This window comes from Penaeus japonicus, unplaced genomic scaffold (assembly GCF_977035675.1).
Source record: "Penaeus japonicus unplaced genomic scaffold, GWHDUDI00000001_assembly GWHDUDI00000035, whole genome shotgun sequence".
NCBI lineage: Eukaryota > Metazoa > Arthropoda > Malacostraca > Decapoda > Penaeidae > Penaeus > Penaeus japonicus.
Genome location: NW_028234437.1, coordinates 27,081,237 through 27,086,870, shown reverse-complemented (window position 1 = coordinate 27,086,870; position 5,634 = coordinate 27,081,237). Strand labels below are relative to the sequence as shown.

The following is a 5,634-nucleotide window of genomic DNA, read 5'->3' as shown; positions in this document are numbered from 1 at the left end:
TGTGTGTGTGTGTGTGTGTGTGTGTGTATGTATATGTATACATATGTATAAATATATATATAAATATATATATATATATATATATATATATATATATACATATATATGTATATATATATATATATATATATATATATATATATATATATATATATATATATATACTTATATACTGTAAAGGGATTAATATAACAGCTTTACTAATTTCAAACATAACATGTGTGCTATGACAATGTGAAGAATGTAAAGCAATATTTGAATATCTACGAGGAAATAATTATCCTTATTAAATATCGATATACATCGATGTACATGTTTATATCTTAACTCCCTTATTTTGTAATGCGCATGCGCGTAGGTATGCCTCACCTGGTATTGTTCCACCATACAATCGGTCACTTAGCCATACCACCTGTTCGAGTGAGCACGGTGACCCTCACCTCGTGAGTACAGCCATAGCTGTCTTATTACGCTGGTACATATAGCGTGGTAATATTGTAAATACACCATATTTATATTGTATTTCTATTCTTTTCAGTCTTATTATTGTATTTGGTTATTCTTATAACGTTGACGCCAGGCGCCACTACAGTGTGCCTCTCATGTCCCCCGAAACTCTAATATTCGGAGGAGCGCCAAGCTTTAACAAGCCCCGTGACACCTGGGCGGTTTGACACGCTCGAAGGGACGTGATTTCTGAACTATATTATTTGTAATATACATATGTTTTTGTAAATATAAGGTGAATGGTATCTAATCTTTATATAACCCCTTTTTGGAAGTGAAGAGTACGATAAAGCTAAAAGTGCAATACTACCAATGATAAATTTCCATATATAATGAAAGATCCTTTTTACAAGTGGCGCAGTGAGTAGGATATATGGTGTATAGTCGTTGAGTGTTGCACAGCTAGTTCATACTGTTCACTTCATTCAAAAGGGACTTGTCATCTTATGAAACTAATACATTGTATATTTTTTAAGGAAATGGCTTTGTCGGTGGCTGTGATACTGGTGAGTGCTTGTAAACCACGGGCATGCGCAAAAGGGAGGTGCAGGTGAGGCAAGTGATTGTTATCGTAACTATAGTGACAGTGTATTCTCGCGTGTGAGGGAATTGTCTTCGCTGTAATTCCTATAGTTCGTTGTTCGGAAGCCGTAATTCGCTTCCAGAATTTTTGGTTACGTATAAGGGTCCGGTTAATAATACGGCTAATACCTCGTAACTGTGATTATCAGCTTTGTGTTTTATGCTGTGGATGTCACATTGGAGATTATCCTCCGTATTTGATTTACTTAAATGTTAAACTTGTACTGTTTACTTGTTGGCATTGTTTATAGTTTAATTGTAACATGAAATCTATTACTGATATTATGAAAGAAGCTCAGTCTCTCGGGTTGAGTGCTGATGCTATCGAACGTTTGTTAGATTATGAACGAGCGAGAGACGAACGCGAGGAGCGAGCTGCTGAACGCGAAATGAAGAAATATGAATTAGAACTTGAAGAGGCTGACAAGCGCCGCTCTCACGAACTCGCTATGGCTCATTTACCCAGTGCTAGTGTTGAAAGCAGAAATGCATCATTTCAAGTATATGATGATTTAAGATTGCCTACTTTTCATGATGGCCAAGACGAAATAGATAGTTACTTGCAAAGATTTGAGCGATTAGCTATTTTACATAAATGGAATAAAGAGGATTACCATGTTTACTTGGGATCGCTTTTGAGAGGCCATGCTTTGAAGGTGTACGTATCGTTACCTGATGAAACGGTGAAAAACTATGATAAGTTGAAAGAGGCTTTGCTTAGAGCTTACTCAGTAGATGCTGATAGATATCGACGTTTGTTCCGCGAGAGTAAATGTGGGGAGAAGGAATCTTATATTCAAATGGTCGTTCGTATGGAACATTATTTAGACAGATGGATTTCTCTAAGTAACGTTGATAAGGATTATAATTCAATTTTTGATTTCTTGGTTAGAGAACAAATTCTTAATAATTGCAGTGCTGATTTGAGGGTGTTCTTAAAAGAACATGATTGTGGTAATGCTAATGAATTGGCCGAAGCAGCCGAGAGATACAGAAGTGCTCATAATTTTCGTAGATCTTCGAGGTTTTCTCAGCAGAGCAAATTTAATGTAAGTAAGGATAACATAGAATTAACATGTCATGGCTGTGGTAAGACTGGTCACATTAGGCCTAACTGTCCTGAAAACCCGAAAAATTTTAAGAGGATAAGTACTACTAGTGGTAAAGTTAACTTTGTTTTTGAGTCGGAACTAAAACCAAATACTTGCATCATTGATGATAATGGTTGTATTTTCAATAAGCGTGCTCAAGTGATGCTTGACTCTGGTTGCTCTACTGTCGTTGTGAAGGATAGTCTGGTTCCAGCTAATTATAAACATGGGAAACTGGTGAAGGTGTATGATTATCTGGGAATTCCTAATTATTTCCCACAGATAAGATGTTTCATAAAGTCTAGATTCTTTACTGGTTGGGTTAATGCTATTGCCGCCCCCATAAAATTTGCAGACATATTAATTGGACTTTTTCCAGGTGTTAAAATCCCGCCTGATTCCAAACCTGCTGACGATCCTGATCCTGCCCGTCCTGTTCCTGATCCTGGTCCTTCCGAATTATCTGAAGATCCTAACTTATCCCTTCCTAACTTTTCGAGTCAAATAAATAAGGTATGTAATGACATTCGTTCTGGTGATCCGTCATTAGAGGTTGTCATGGGTGTGGAGACTCGTGCCATGACAAAGAAATCAGACGAAAGTAAGCCTTTGAGTTGTGTCGCAGTGTCACAACTTGACATTAATAAAAGCGATGTAATTAATGCACAGAATACATGTCCTACTTTGAGATCAATTAGGGAAAAGATAGAGACAGGAAGTACATGTAAAGTTAAGAATAGAACAGTAAAATACGAACTGATTGGAGGATTAATTTATAGAATCTGTTTGGATAGCAAATACGATCATGAAGTGGGTGAAAAGCAATTGATTGTTCCTGAAGTTTATAGAAGTAAAATACTAAGCCTTGCACATGACTCATTGACAGCAGGTCATTTTTCACATAGGAAAACTAGCATTAAGATATTTAGAAAGTTTTTCTGGCCTGGAGCAGCTGCAGATATTAAACGCTATTGCAGATCATGTCACATATGCCAGAAAGTTGCGCACAAAGGCAGTGTAAAGAGGGTGCCGATGAAAACTGTTCCCGTCATTTCTGAGCCTTTCTCACGTGTTGCTATTGACATCGTTGGCCCAATAACCCCTTGTTCTGACCGTGGACATAAATATATATTAACTATGATAGATTATGCGACTCGTTTCCCCGAAGCTGTTTGTCTAAAGAACATCGATACTGTGACGATTGCAGAAAGTTTAGTTGATATTTTCTCTCGGGTTGGCATTCCAAAAGAAATCTTATCGGATCGTGGTACACAATTTAGATCAGATTTGATGGCCGAAATTCATAGATTACTTTCAGTTAAAGCTCTATATACAACGCCGTATCATGCGTGTTGCAATGGCGCGGTTGAACGCTTAAATGGAGTCTTGAAAGCAATGATTAAAAAGCTCTGCTCTGACCATCCACAAGACTGGGATAGATACCTTCCTGCTGTTCTTTTTGCTTACAGAGAAATCCCGAACGATTCGTTGAAGTTTTCTCCGTTTGAACTTCTTTATGGTAGACAAATTAGAGGTCCACTTACAATTTTGCATGAACTTTGGTCGAACGATGATATCGAGAGTGAAGTAAAGTCTACGTATCAATATGTGACTGATTTAAGATCTAGATTAGAGGAAACAGCTAAGTTAGCCGTCTCTCAAGCTGAAATTAGTAGCAAGAATTATAAAAGCTATTACGATCTAAAATCTAGGAATCGTAAGCTAATGATAAATGATGAAGTGCTTGTACTCTTGCCAACTAACCACAATAAAATGATTATGCAATGGAAAGGGCCTTATCCTGTCATAGATGCTAAAGATAATGGAGTAGATTATCTTATAAAAGTTCGTGGAAAAAGTAAATTATTTCACATCAATATGTTAAAGCGGTACTACCGCCGCGATGAATCTGCACTTAAGAAAAGCAGAATGGTGAATATATGTGTTGTAGATGAAAATGATAATGAAGGTGAAACCATGTATCTTGAAATGGAAAGTAATGATTCATTAAATATAGGAAATGATCTAAGTGTACAGAAAAAGGATGATATAAATACTCTTATTTCTGAATATCCTGATGTATTTACAGATAAACCAGGGCGTACAAACTCTATAGAGCATGTAATCAAGCTTGAGACAACTAAACCTGTTTGTAAAAAGCCTTATCCCATACCATATAACCTAACTGATGTATTCAACAAGGAAGTTGATAAGATGCTTGAGCTTGGCATAATAGAACCATCTGTGTCACCTTATTGTTCACCTGTTGTACTTGTAAGGAAACGCGATCAAAGTTACAGATTTTGTATTGACTTTCGAAGTTTAAATGACATTACAATTTTTGATTGTGAACCGATGCCTACTACAGATGAAGCTTTAGGTAACTTTAGAAATGATCTATATTTTACTGAGGTAGATCTTAAACTAGGCTATTGGCAGATCCCCCTGTCTGCCGAATCCAAGATTTATACTGCATTTTCAACTAATAGAGGTCTTATGCAATTTGTGAGGATGCCATTTGGTCTTAAAACAGCCTGTGCTACATTTGTTAGACTAATGAGGAAAGTTATTTTTGGATTAAAAAATACTGACTGTTATTTTGACAATATTGTAATTCATAATTTTAACTGGTTTGAACATTTACAGGATCTGAGGAGTTTGCTGGATAGATTACGTTTACATGGCTTAACAGCTGGTGTAAGTAAGTGCTTCTTTGGGTACAATAAAATAAATTATCTTGGAGTTGTTCTTGGAAAAAACGTTATTGAACCACCTGAGGAGAGGATAAAAGCAATTCAGTCAATGCCTTTACCAGAAACCAAAAAGGAGCTAAGATCATTCATTGGAACAATTTCCTACTATAGAAAATTCATTCCTAACTTTGCAGACATAAGTGCTCCTATGAACCAGCTATTAAAGAAAAATTCTAGTAATAAACTGAATTGGAATAATGACCAAGTTGCTAGCTTTCATGAACTTAAATCTAAAATATATGGTAAGCCAATATTGTGTCTTCCTGATCACACAAAGACGTTTTATTTACGTTGTGACGCCTCTGAAAATGGTTTAGGGGCCGTTCTACTGCAAGAACATAATGAAACAAAGATGCCCATAGCTTATGCAAGCAGAAAGTTACTGGATAGAGAAAAGAATTTTGCAACCATAGAAAAGGAATGTTTATCAATTGTTTGGGCTGTAAATAAATTCAAGACTTACCTCTATGGCAAAGAATTTGTTTTGGAGACTGATCAACAACCCTTAGTGTACCTCAAAAATATGAAAAACTCAAATGGTAAATTAATGAGATGGGCTCTGGCATTGCAAGGTTATTCCTTTATGATTCATTATATAAAGGGTAAGGAAAATGTTGGTGCGGATATTCTGAGCCGCTGTATACAGTAAATCTGTTATATTTGACTTAAAATATCTAGATTTTAAGCTTGGTTAAGGGGCA

The 5,634-nt window shown here is 36.2% G+C and overlaps 1 long non-coding RNA gene across 1 annotated transcript; it reads left to right on the top strand.

Annotated features, from left to right (window-relative positions):
• The first annotated feature begins 315 nt into the window (after positions 1–315).
• Positions 316–752, top strand: LOC147467605 (uncharacterized). Its single transcript, XR_015190489.1, has 2 exons — positions 316–443; positions 539–752. It is a non-coding gene; the product is annotated as an uncharacterized LOC147467605 (long non-coding RNA).
• Positions 753–5,634: the final 4,882 nt, after the last annotated feature.